This window comes from Choloepus didactylus, chromosome 2, assembly GCF_015220235.1.
Source record: "Choloepus didactylus isolate mChoDid1 chromosome 2, mChoDid1.pri, whole genome shotgun sequence".
NCBI classification, from domain to species: domain Eukaryota; kingdom Metazoa; phylum Chordata; class Mammalia; order Pilosa; family Megalonychidae; genus Choloepus; species Choloepus didactylus.
The window spans coordinates 240,420,161-240,433,366 of record NC_051308.1 but is presented as its reverse complement, the minus strand read 5'-3'; positions in this window follow the sequence as shown (position 1 = coordinate 240,433,366).

Here is a 13,206-nt window from a genome sequence, read left to right as displayed (position 1 = left end):
TACAATTTTCTTTTTAAAAATACATATTTTTATTGAGACATAATTTACATGCTATTGAATTCACCATTTTGAGTATACAATTCAGTGGATTTTTATATATTCACATGGCTGAATATACTAAATAGTCTCAATATACTAAACACTGTGCAACCATCACCACTATTTCTGGAACATTCTCATCACCCCAAACAGAAACTAGTATCCATTAGCGGTCACTCTGCATTCCCCTTTTCCTCAGTCCCTGGAAACCCTTAATCTCCTTTCTGTCTCTGTGGATTTGCATGTTCCAGACATTAAGTATAAATGGAATTCTACAATATGTGAGCTTTCGTGACTGGCTTTCTTTACCTAGCATAATGTTTTCAAGGTTCATCTATGTTGAAACAAGTATTAGTGCTTCATTTCATTTTATTGTCTGATAATGTTCCGTTGCGTGGATACTTCTGTTTATCCATTTACCAGTTGATGGGCATTTGACTGTGTCCACACTTTGGCTCTTATGAACAGTGCAGCTGTGAACATTCACATGCAAGCTTTTACGTGGATGTGTGTTTTCAGTTCTCTTGGGTCTATCCCTAACAGTGGAATTGCTGGGTCATATGGCAATCCTTGTTTTAACCTTTTATCACACTGTTTTCCAAAGCAGCCACACCATTTTATATTCCCACCAGCAGTGTATGAGGGCTGCCATCACTCCATGTCCTCACCAACACTTGTTGTTATTTGTCTTTCTGATGGTAGCCATCCTAGTGAGTGCAAAATGGCATCTTACTGTGATTTCATTTGCATTTCCCTGATGGTTAATGATGTTGAGCATCTTTTCACATGTTTATTGGCCATATGTATATCCTAACTGGAGAAATGTCTATTCAAATTACTTGCCCGTTTTAGAAATTGGGTTATCTGTCTTTTCATTATCAAGATGTTACAGTTCTTTTATGTATTCTGGATACCAGGCTGTTGTCAGATATACAATTTACAAAAATTTTCTCCCATTCTTTCTTTTGAAGCCCCCAAAATTTCAATTTTGATAATGTCCAACGTATCTATTTTCTTTTTAGATTCCTCATGCTGTTGGTGCTATATCTAAGAGACCACTGCCTAATCCAAGGTCATGAAGATTTACACCTATGTTTTCTTCTAAACGTTTTATGGTTTTAGCTGTTATATTTAGGTCTTCGATCCATTTTGAGTTAATTTTTGTATATGGTGACGGTAAGGGTTCAGCCAACTTCATTCTTTTGCATCTGGAGATCCAGTTGTCCTGTTCCATTTGTTGAAAATACTATTCCTTCCTCTTTGAATTGTCTTGGCACCTTGTTAAAAATCAGCTGACCGTAAATGTATGGATTTATTTCTGACTCTCAAGTCTATTTCAATGATCCATTGATGATCTATCCTTATTCTGGTACCACATGGTCTTGATGACTGTGGTGTCACAGCAAGTTTTTAAATTGGGAAGCACTTGTTCTTTTTAAAGACTATTTGGCTATTCTCGGTCCCTTCCATTTATATATGAATTTTAGGATCCACTTGTCAATTTTTTACAAAAAGAGCAGCTGGGATTTTGATAGAGATTGTGTTGAAACTGCAATAAATTTGGGAAGTAAGCTATCTTATTAATAGTAAATCTTATCCATGAACATGGGATGTCTTTCAATTTATTTAAGTCTTTAATTTCTTTCAACAATGTTTTGTAGTTTTCAGTATACATTAGATTTGATTATGCATTTGTATACTAACCTTATAAAAAAACATTGCATTATAAAGTATGCAAAATGAAAAGTGCATAAAATATAAATGTACAATTTAATGAAAAATTATAAAGCAGAAAAAAAAACCAACCAGAGTAAAAACTAGAATGTTGCCCACACACCAGAAGCCTTTCCCCAGCCCCTCAGTAATTTCCTTGCTTTTATTTAAACCATCTGTGTAAGCATCCCTACACAAAATAGCATAGTTTGCCTGTCATCCAGCTTTAAACAAATGGGATCATACTCTGTGTTCCCTTCTGTGTCTTATACTTTTGCTCAACATTACTTTTATGAGGCTCATCCACATTCTCACATACCTGTAGTTCATTTTCTTTGCAGTATAGTATTCCATCCTATGAATAATATATTTATCATGTCTACTGATTGGGGACATTTGGGTTGTTTCTGGGTTTTGTCTATTATAAACAATGCTGGAATGTACATCTCTTATTTTCTAATCAGAAAAACACATTACTAAAAAAATTCTCGGCATCTCAAGCCAACACATTCATGGAATTTGCTCTGCAGAGAACTGAAAACAGCTGCTTTCCTTCTGAGTCACTTCTAATTGTTCAAAAGTTCCCTGACCTTCTCCTGAGAGGAACAGAGACCATAAATAGAGCCCAGCTGGGAGTTCTGTTAGTGAGGCCTCTCAGCTTTTTACTGGTATGAATGGTTGTAAGCTTGGATTTTGCACAGCCCTGGAGTTCAGCATGTGGCTTGGCAAAAGCCTGGAATGGATTCCCTCCCTAGATTGAACATCACTTAATCCTCAGGTATTTGGGGGAAGAGGGAGATCCATGAGGTCTTCTGGAAACCTGCTTTGTGAGCAGAACAAGCCTGACTACCCCTTTCCTGCTTTCCTAAGATTAAAGAGCTTTGCCACCTCCCTGGGTAAGCAGTTGGCTATTTTGAAGCCCAGAAGATTGCATGGTTTTCTTTGCACTGGAAAAACAACATTCAAAGAATGTTCCCATTGAATGGGAAAGACATGCAATGAGAGAGCTTCAAATAAATTTGAGCTTGAAGTTAATTTCCCACAGTCCGAGCTCACTGATGCTGCCCAAATGGATCCAGCATTAACCAGGAGCTGAGAATCACGATTTCCAAGTTGCCGGTGATGCAAAGCCAGCTCAAGTCCATTACCTTAACCCAGAAGGGCCACCACCAAAGGGAGCCAACACTCCGGACCCCAGACTTCCCAACTAAGTTCCTGGGGCTCTGCTTTCTCATACCCCAGCCTAACAAAGTACACAGTCCAACATCAGCCCAGGCTCCAAACCGCCTCCAACCATTCCCATCCCATACAGAATGCAATGTCCTATCAACCACATTTTAAATTTCCGGACTTTGAATCCTCCTTCTCCCTCCTCCTCATTGGGGGAATTGGTAAGAAACTCAGCTGGAGCCTTCGTTTGACCCTAAGACGTCTTGCTAGCAGCTGTGCCTAGCCAGCTGGCAGTTGTCTTCTGCTCTATGTCCACTGTCCAAAAGGGCCATGTCCAGTGTTTAGATTCTTCGTGACAGCCTCCTCTGTACCCCAATGTCTGGCTGCAGAGCTAGGGGCCCAGACCCTAGCCCCATAGCTGGGACTAGCAGCTCCAAGAGCAGACTGGCTGTGGTTTGCAATCCCCTCCCCTCCACTCATCCCAGGAGCTGGCACAAGAGTCTCCTCCTCCTAACAACTGCAAAAGGAGTGACAACTCAACATCTCCAAGCTGGGGGAGCCCTAAGTGACTGCCAAGCTCAATCTACAGTACCAGCCATGTGGTTTCTCAAACTAGAACGCCAGAGGGACTTTCCCCATGATTTTGGTAGATACGTGGGCTGGCTGCCTCTCTCATTTCCCTGTTTGAAGGTGAGTAAGGGTGCAGGCTTTGCCTCCACTCATGGCCAACGTCACCACTTCAGGGAGCTCATCCCACTACTTCCCACACAGGTGCCACGGAAGAGGAACCCAGCCCCGTGGGCCCCTCGCCACCCTCCCTGCCTCCTGCAGCGTGCCACAGAGTTTGTGCAACCACTGGTCATGCTCACATGGCCGTTTGACCACACAGATGGAAACCCAGGAAAGGCCTGGCCAGCCACATTTCGGGGGTGGGGGGCGCTTCTGCTTCAAGGAGCACCATCCCATCATTTGGGCACATTTTCCCACAGGAGAAGCTCTCTGGTCTCAGTAGGGGTGAATTCAAACTCTCCCCATCACCTTCCCCGCCCCTGCCGAGCTCTGCTGTGTCCTGGCCTCCTGCTGGCGCACCTTCCCAGACCTGGTCCCACGGGGGCTCTCGCACTGTGGCAGCTTCTGGGGCAGTGGGGTGCCGGCTGCCTCCGCACAGCACGGCTGGGCGAATTAAAGAGCTGTGCCACCAAAAGGAAAGGGCATTTCCTCTGTCCCCTACCCAGGGGCTCACTTTGCAGATCGGGCTGCAGAGCCTCTGGGCGGAGGTCCTATCTAGAGATAGAAATAGGGAGGTCGTCAGCATAAAGCCAGGGTTTAAAGCCCAGACTTGAGAGCTCCCAGGGACTGGGAGTGGAGAGGGACGTCCGGTGGGAACCTGCCGCACTGCGAGAGGTCAGGGTGGGGGAGACGTCAGTGTAAGGGAGATGTCACTAAGCAGTGACTCAACAGGGGGTGGGGAGGAAACAAAGGACAAGCACCCCTCCTCTCCAAGAGACCCTTCAGAATCTTCCAGAAGAATTTTTTTTTCTTATAAAAGGAGACCATGGGGTTAAGCTTGGTTGAAAACCTGGCTTTAAAGCAAATGGGATTAAAATAAAACTTTTAGTTTGGGCTGATAGATAAGTTTAAGTAAAGGATGGTGGCGATAGTAGCACAATACTGTAAACATAATTCATGCCACTGAATTGTGCACTTAAAAAATGGTTAAGATGGCAAACTTTATGTTATATACATGATGCCACAATAAATGTTTCTAAAAAGAAAACTTTCAATAAAATTGTGTCAATTATGCATGAAACATTGTTATATAATAGGAACGTTGTACATAAATGAGCACCTAGAATCTGTTCTAGGTATGGTTTGTTTCTAGTCTGTCTTTCTGGAGGGCACATGTTTGATAAGGGCACGGGCCCCTGATAAGGGCTTTCAATCAGTATTTGGAGAATGAATGGTGAGAACATCGAGAAGCCAGAAGACACCTCCTGAGCCGAGACTGGGGGTGAACAGCTCTCAACTGCCCTTCTCCTGGTCAGGCTCTGGGCCTGTGGTCAGCAACCTGGAGGGGACAAGGCGGCATTTTATTTATTTATCTATTTATTTTTGTGGTCTTCCCACAGGAATTTAGCATTTCCCTTACTCATGAATATAGGCAACAAATCTCAGGAGGTTTTTTTTCTTTAGCGTTAACAGTGATTCTGCCACCAACAGAAATCACAGATCATTTCATGCCACTTTGCAATTGTTGTAGTTTTCTCAAAATATCCTTTATGCTCACCACTAATTTTAAATTATCATCATGCATGATGAGACCAACTGCTGCTGGATCTTATTGAATGTCCTGATAAGAAGCATATGTACCTCTCTAAAGCAAATCTGACTTTTTGCAGGTATTTTGGTAATTGTATTTCTTGTTTATTAATTAGTTTGCTTTGCAACCCCATTTATTTTATGCCTTTATCCTAAGGATCCGTGGGCTTCGCTAGGCTGGCAGAGGGCCAAGGTTAAGAGCCTGCGCCGAGGCTGGCTTCGCATCCGCTCCCACGGCCATCCCGGGGACCCTCCCTGCTCCCCGGGTCACACCACACCCCGTCACCGCCCGTCTGTGCAAGCAGTGCCACACGCTCGCCACCAGACGGCGCTGCCTCCCCTGTCAGGGAGACGCGGCGCAGGTTTACAGCCACCTCCTCCCACCTCTGTCCCGACCGGGGAGGGGCCTCGGAATCTCCGGGGGAGCATTTTTTAAAAGACCGTTTATGGTGGAAAATTCCAAACATGTACACAAGCGTCTGAACCGCCAGGGAGAGACCCGCCGCCCCCACGATCAGGGCCCCAGGACCAGCTTGATTCTCCGGCACCCCCCTGGGGTGCTCTGCACCGAGTGATTCTGGGGCTCGGCCGGGGAAAGGCTGTGTCAGCCCCGGCCCCAGCCTCCCGGACGCCCCCAGGAGTCGGAGCTCGGGTCCACCCTCCTGGCGGACTCCCATCTCTGACCCAGATCCCTCCCGCTCACAGCCATTTATTTCCTCTTGCTCGGGCCCCCCGGGACTGCAGAGCAGCTGATTCCCGTTTCCGGAATCCCACTCTTCTGAAAGCCAGTATTAAGTAACTGCTCAGCCGCGCACCGCGTGAGCAACCGCCCCAGCCGCGCTCTGCTGCAATGGTGTCTCTTCTTGCAGATATCGGGAGAGCAGGCCCTGGAGTGGAACATTCCTGTTTTTCAGACCCGAGAGACATTTTAAAACCACCAAACCTTCATTTTGAAATCCCCAAATTGATTCAATTCACAAAACTAAATAAATCCCTTCCCAGGTTCTGATGAGCCACTGTGCAAAGTTTCTGACTCACACCAGTATAGCCCCCATATGGGGCTCTGACCCCGTGCAGCCAGACCTCCCCCGACCATCTTTTCACCCAGCGCCTGCTCTGGGCCAGGCCCTCTTGGGCGGTGAGCACCGAAGTCCTGATCCAGAGTCCTGGTGACCTGCAGCTTGAAGGCCTGTGGGAGGCTGTTAGGCAGGACCGGCAACCCAACTCACAGGGCTGAGGGCAAAATGAGAATGCAAGGCCCTTGTTTAAAAATTATTACAATTTTCAAGACGGCAGTGGCCCAGATGCAGGCCTTCCCATGAAGCCAGCCACGCTCTCAGGAAACAGCAAACGGAGGCATGAGGAGGCCACAGAGGGTCCAGAACACAGCGATGTCCATGGGGTCGTCTCGAGGGCCCCTAAGCAGCCAGCTGCCCACTGATCCTCGCCGTGTGGATGCTTCTAGAATATTGCACGGAGACTGTTTCTACACTGCTCCTGGTTTCTTCTCTCCAGTCTGAATTCCATGCTTCAAGAGCAGAGCGACTTTGAAAATATCTTGGCCAAAAGGGGCATGTGAAACAAAACGAACTAAAGCTTCAGTGGCTGAGAGATTCCAAATGGAGTACAGAGGTCACTCCGGTGGACATTCTTACGCACTATATAGATAACCCTTTTTAGGTTCTATTATATTGGAATAACTAAAAGTAAATACCTGAAACTATCAAACTCCAACCCAGCCTCCTTGATTCTTGAAGACGATTGTATAACAATGTAGCTTACAATGGGTGACAGTGTGATTGTGAAAACCTTGTGGATTGCACTCCCTTTATCCAGTGTATGGATGGATGAGTAGAAAAATGGGGACAAAAAACTAAAGGAAAAATAGGGCAGGGAGGGGCGGGGTACAATTTGGGTTTTCTTTTTTTACTTTTTTTTTTTTAATGCTTATTTTCACTCTTTCTGGTACAAGGAAAATGTTCAAAAATTGATTCAGAGTGATGAATGCACAACTATATAATGGTACTATGAACAACTGCTTGTACACTTCAGATGATTGTATGGTATGTGAACATATCCCAACAAAATTGAATTAGAAAAAAAAGAGCGGCGTGACGTCAAGTAGCATGGGAAAAGACAACTCCTCAAAGTTAGTAATTTAGAGGATAATCTGTGATTTCAATTTTAGTTATGAAAACTGGAGGAGACATGCTGTTCTGCTTTGGAATAATGTAACATCAAGAACACTAGGAAGGGGGAGAGGCGGTACCAGCTTGCACCCTGCTAAGAAATATCAGTACTTTGGGTACACAAAATGCTTCTTGGCTGAAGAGTACAAAGGGCAGTCGTATTTGTTGGTTTACATTGACATTTCCAGTCCTAACAAAGGATGGAGTGGTTTGTCCGAAGCCGCTGCAGGTGAGGGGCAGCCTCGCGGGCTGATGGGTGAAGCTGGGGGCGCAGGTATGAAGTGAGTCCATTCTTCCCCCACTCAAGGTGTGTCCGTCAGGAATTTCAAACAACAGAACAGACCCTGGCGAAGGCAAGCGAAGACATCTGATGGAAGAAAAAGCAGCATCTAGGATGGAGGGAAACTGCTGGGCAAGGACAGGGGCAGGGAGATTGGGGGATCCAGGTGGCCAGAGCGACAGAACCCCACTTCTTCAAGCCCCGGCCCCCCATGATCACAATCCACAATCAGGAAGAAGATGGGGTCACGGCTAGCCCTGGTCAGGGGAGGGGGCTGGTTCCCCAAAGGCCAGGCAGATGCTGCTGGGCACCAACACCGCCCAATGCCCCCCAGTGCCTGGGCACCCCCTGGCACCTACAAGGCCAGCACAGAGTGGGAGCTGAATGAATACTTCTGCTTTGAGTGGATTCCCCACCCCAGCCGCCAATTCTAACCACTGATCTTAAAGACCCTCCCCAAAGAGTTGCCAAGGCCATGCCTTTGGGGCCACCGGGCTCAGGGCCTTCCCCAAGGGCCTTGAAGACTGCACACAGCAGCTTGCCTGACCTGGGTGTTAGGGTTTGACCTATTCTCCTTGTAAAATCAGGTGCTAAATGTAAACTATACTGGAAACTACCTCCTCCCTGAGACTCCCTGAGATACTGTTATCTACAAGATAATCTATAATCCTCCCCTCCTCCCTGTTGATTATAGTCAATCCCTCCCTACACTGCAAGACCCCCGCTCCCACCTTACGCTCTTATACCCATTAGAATGTTGAGCCCTTGTAACCAGCTTATTCAGCCCCCCAAACTGTGGAATATCTTCAGTTGAGCTCTGAACCCACTGCCACTCAGAGCAGCTCTTGAATTGAGGGCAACTTGACTCAAGTTCCCACCCTGCAGGTAAGCCCCATAATACAGGCTCATGTCTCAGAACTTGTGTGGTGCTTTCTTTAGTCCTTTGGCTACAAAAGCCCTCTTGGGCTGTGATAATGCCCCTCCTTTAAAACTTGCAGCTGTAGTTTATAGATTATTCTGCATGTTTTCAAGCACCTGTTTGGGAAACAGAAAATTAAGAATTTGGTTTTAAACATTCAGGAAATTGCAATATGATTACATCAGTTCTCTTCTGTGCCTCAGTTTCCGATCTGGAAAGTGGGATTGTATTATAAGCAATTCTTCCTAACGTGTGATTCAGACAAGAAGAATTCAGGGATCCTCTTGGGTTGGAAGAGCTCAGGAGGGTTCTCTCTGACACACAACCAAATTAGGGAGCAAATTGATCCTGCAACTCGTCTGTGAAAAGGGCCCTTTATTAGTGACCCATGCCAGAGGCACCACTTGACTCCTCATCTAAAGAAAGTGTGTTTTAAAAAGGCATGAGGTCCCTAGATATGTTCAAATATAAACCCAATATATTATGGGTGTGTATATCACACCTTTGTTTTTAACAACCGTCTTATTTTGGAATAATTTTAGATTTGCAGAAAAACTGCAAAGGATAATACAGAGTTCCTTCTGGCTTTCCCCCAATGACAGCATCTTATTCAACTATGGAACATTTGTCAAACTAAGAAATGAACACTGGCGTATGACTTTCAACTAAACTATAGGCTTATTCAGATTTCACCAGTTTTCCCACCCATGTCCTTTCTTTGTTTTACGATCCAATCCAGGATACCACACTTCACTTAGTCAAATATACATGTCAATATATATGTTTTAACTTTTTATTTCAAAATAATCATAGATTCACAGAAATTTGCAAAGAAAAAAACAACACAAAAACACAGCAAGACCCTTGATACCCCCTACAGAACTTGTCGAATATATATATTTTTAATTTATTTTTGTGAGCAGTTATAGGTTTACAGAAAAATCATGCAAAAGTGTAGAGATCCCACATACCCCTCCCCACAACACGTTTTCCCTCTTAACATTTTGCATCAGAGTGGTAACAGTTTTTACAGTTAATGAAGCAATATTGTTGTAAGTCCAGAGTTTACATTAGGGCTCACTCTTTTCTTAAAACACTAAAGTATTTTTAATTGATTTTAAATGATGGCATGGATGGATAAGATATTTCTAAGCAGGAAAATCTGAGGACAACCACCTCCCAAAAGATGATAAAACAATACTTAACATTTATGGGGAGTTGATATTTGTCAACCATCAAGCTAAATATTTCCCACATACTGTATTCAAGCAAAATGCACAAAGATAGCAAAATCTTAGTGCCCGCTACCCCTGTCCATCATATTTTACAGGTACTTTCTTCGATATAGGGGCCTGGAAAAAAAGTCTTTGCTTAGAAGCCTGGCAGCTTAGCACAGTGAACTGCCATTATTATAAACTTTTAGTTCACTGATTTTCAACTCATGTGAAGTGGTGTGGGAGAGCTGGGAGACATGGATATAGTATGAAAAAAAAACAGATATTCAGTATTACAATTGCCCTGATTTTTATTTTTAAAGTCACAGTATCTAATATATTTTGAAATTTCAAATAACTGTTTCTCAAATTGTTTGTACCATTTTACACTTCTACCAGCAATATAAGAGAGTTCCAGTTGCTCCGTACCCTTGCTAACACTTGGTATTATCTGTCTTTTAAATTTTAGCCATTCTAGTTGGTGTATAGTGGTATCTCATTGTGGTTTGAATTTGCATTTTCCTGATGACTGCAGATGTTGAGTATCTTTGCATGTGCTTATTGGCCATTGGTGTGACTTCCTGATGCGTTTATTCAAATCTTTTGTCTCCTTTAAAATTTATCTTCCATTACTGAACTGTAGAGCTTTTTATATAATCTGGACACAAGTCCTTTATTGGATATTTTTATGGTAAATATATTTTCCCAGTCTGTCACCTGTTTTTTCATTTTCTTATCAATGTCTATAGAAAAGCAGATGTTTTAAAGTTTAAGTCCTAATTATCAGTTTTTTTCTTCTGTGTCTGCTGCATTTTGTATCTTAAAAGATCTTTGCCTGCCCTAAGTCATGAAAATCTTCTGTTTTCTTCTAAAGAGTTTTAGCTTTGATGTTTAGGCCTATGATCAATTTTTGTTTTTCATTTTTATAACTTTTATTTTGAAATAACTTTAAAGTTAAGGACAGTGACAAAAATTGTATCATAATACAGAGAACCCCAATATACCCCATACCCACATACCCTATTTGTCTACCTTTAATATTTTGCCACAGTTTTGTATAATTCTATCTATACGTGTGTTTATCTAACCAATTATATATATATATATATATATATATACACCTATTTTCAAAAAAATGATAGTAAGTTGCATATATCATAATCCTTGAACTTGTCATACCTCTATGCATATTACTGTCCCCATAGGAAAAAAAGGATCATAAGAATCTCTTATCAAAATAGAATCTATGAAAATAGATCTGCTGATAAATTGGACAAACTAGATGAAATGGACAGATTACTGGTAACACACAAACAACCTACACTGACTATACAACAAATAGAACATGTCAACAGACCAATTCTAAGCAAAGAGATTGAATCAGTCTTCAGAAATCTCCCAACTAATAGCTCAGGATCAGATGTCTGCTCAGGTGAATTTTACCATTCTTTCCAAGAAAAATTAATACCAATCATGTTCAAACCCTTCCAAAAAACTGAAGAGAAGGGGACACTACCTAATTCATTGTATGAGGCCAAAATTACCCTAATGCCAAAGCCACATAAAGATACTACAAGAAAATAAAATTACACACCAATTTCTCTTATAGGTGCAAAGATCCTAAACAAAATACTTGCAAATTGAATCCAACAGTGCATGAAAGAAAAACAAGATTTTAGTGGATTTTATCCCAGGCATGCAAGATGGTTTAACATTAGAAAATCAAAGAGTATAATACACAACATTATCAAAAAGGGAAAAGACAACAGGATCTTCTCAATGGATGCAGAAAATGTTTCTGACAAAACACAGCATTCTTTCTTGATAAAAATACTTAGAAAGTAAGAATAGAGGGAAACGCCCTCAACCTGATAAGTAGCATAAACGACAAACCCAACCTAACATCAAACTTAGTAGCCGAAGAATGAAGCTTTCCCTCTAAAATCTGGAACAAGACAAAGATGTCCACTGTCACCACTGTTGTTCAACATTGTTCTAGAAGCTCTAGTCAGAGCATCTGAGAGTTCTCCATGTGGATGACAAGTGAGGAAGTCCACATCAGCTCTTCAAGGGGTATGAGGATGGTGCAGGCCTGGAGCCGGAATGTGGTAGGTGTAAGCTTGGCCATCATGTCTGCATGGGGGCAACCTGAGGAGACGCTGTCCTCCCAGTTCTGCTCCATTATCCTGTGTAGGGCCTCTCCATAAGGACAAGGGTTCAATCCTTGGCTTCTGGTTGGCCTCATGTATAGTCCAATATAAGTCCGTCAAACTTATCAACATGTGGAGACACTGTCACCAGCTATTCTTTATACCCCTCTTCCTGAGCCCCTGGGCAATTGATTTCGACAGCCTGTAATTCTTTTTCTTCTGAATGAGATACACCACATGTTCAAGTGATTCCCATTCCTGAAGGAAACTCCTGATTTCCTCATCAGTCCAAGGAGTATTTAGCTGGCCTGAGTGCTTCTCTGGTTCTTCAGTCTCTTCTTCCTCTAATTCCTGGAGATTTCTAGTAATTTCAGGCTGAAACATCACTTCCTCCATTTTTATCCCTGAGTTTTCTCCTGAGCGTCTTTTCTCTGCAGCCATAGGGCCTAATCCAGGGCAGGAAGAGATGGCACTTACAGTGTTGCAGACATTCAGGTAGGTACAGAGGCCCCGAGTCTGGAAATGTGTTTGCTTCTTTCTGCTGTGTGAAGTCCCTCCCCATGATCGATTTTAAGTTACTTTGCATGTAGGGTATAAGACAAAGTTCAAGGCTCATTTTTTCCTTATGGGTCCAGGTATCCAGTTACTCTAGTCTTTCATCTGTAGTGTGTGCACCTTCTAGTGATATACAATTATTAGCAAGAATATATATAGATATAGATATAGATATAGATACAGATTTAGAGAGAGATATATATATATATTCATTAATGTACAATCTTCAATATATCCTTTGGTTCACACATCAGATTTATTTTAAATATTGTGGCTTTTTGCATGAAAATCTTTGGAAGTTTTGATTTTGAAATCATTCTTGTACCTGTGTTCTTTTCTATGTTTTACGCATTGATTTCTGGTGAAAGGCTTAGATTCTGCAAAGCTGAAGGTGCAGAGCAAGTCCCTGGCCAGCACGGAGTGCAGCGTCTTCAGAGGCATCTATGAAGCCCGGCCCTGGGCACTAATTAAGGTTCTGTGAGGACACCCCTATTCTTTCAGCGGGGTATCCTCTTTCTCTCCCTCTGCCTTGGCAGTTTCCACCTGCTGTTGAACTAGAAGGAAAACCAACTCTCCGCTAGTAAGTCTACAAATTGGCTGAACTCGGAGGTTCTTCCTTTACCTTTTCTACTTTTTTCTCCTTCCAGTTATCTTTTCT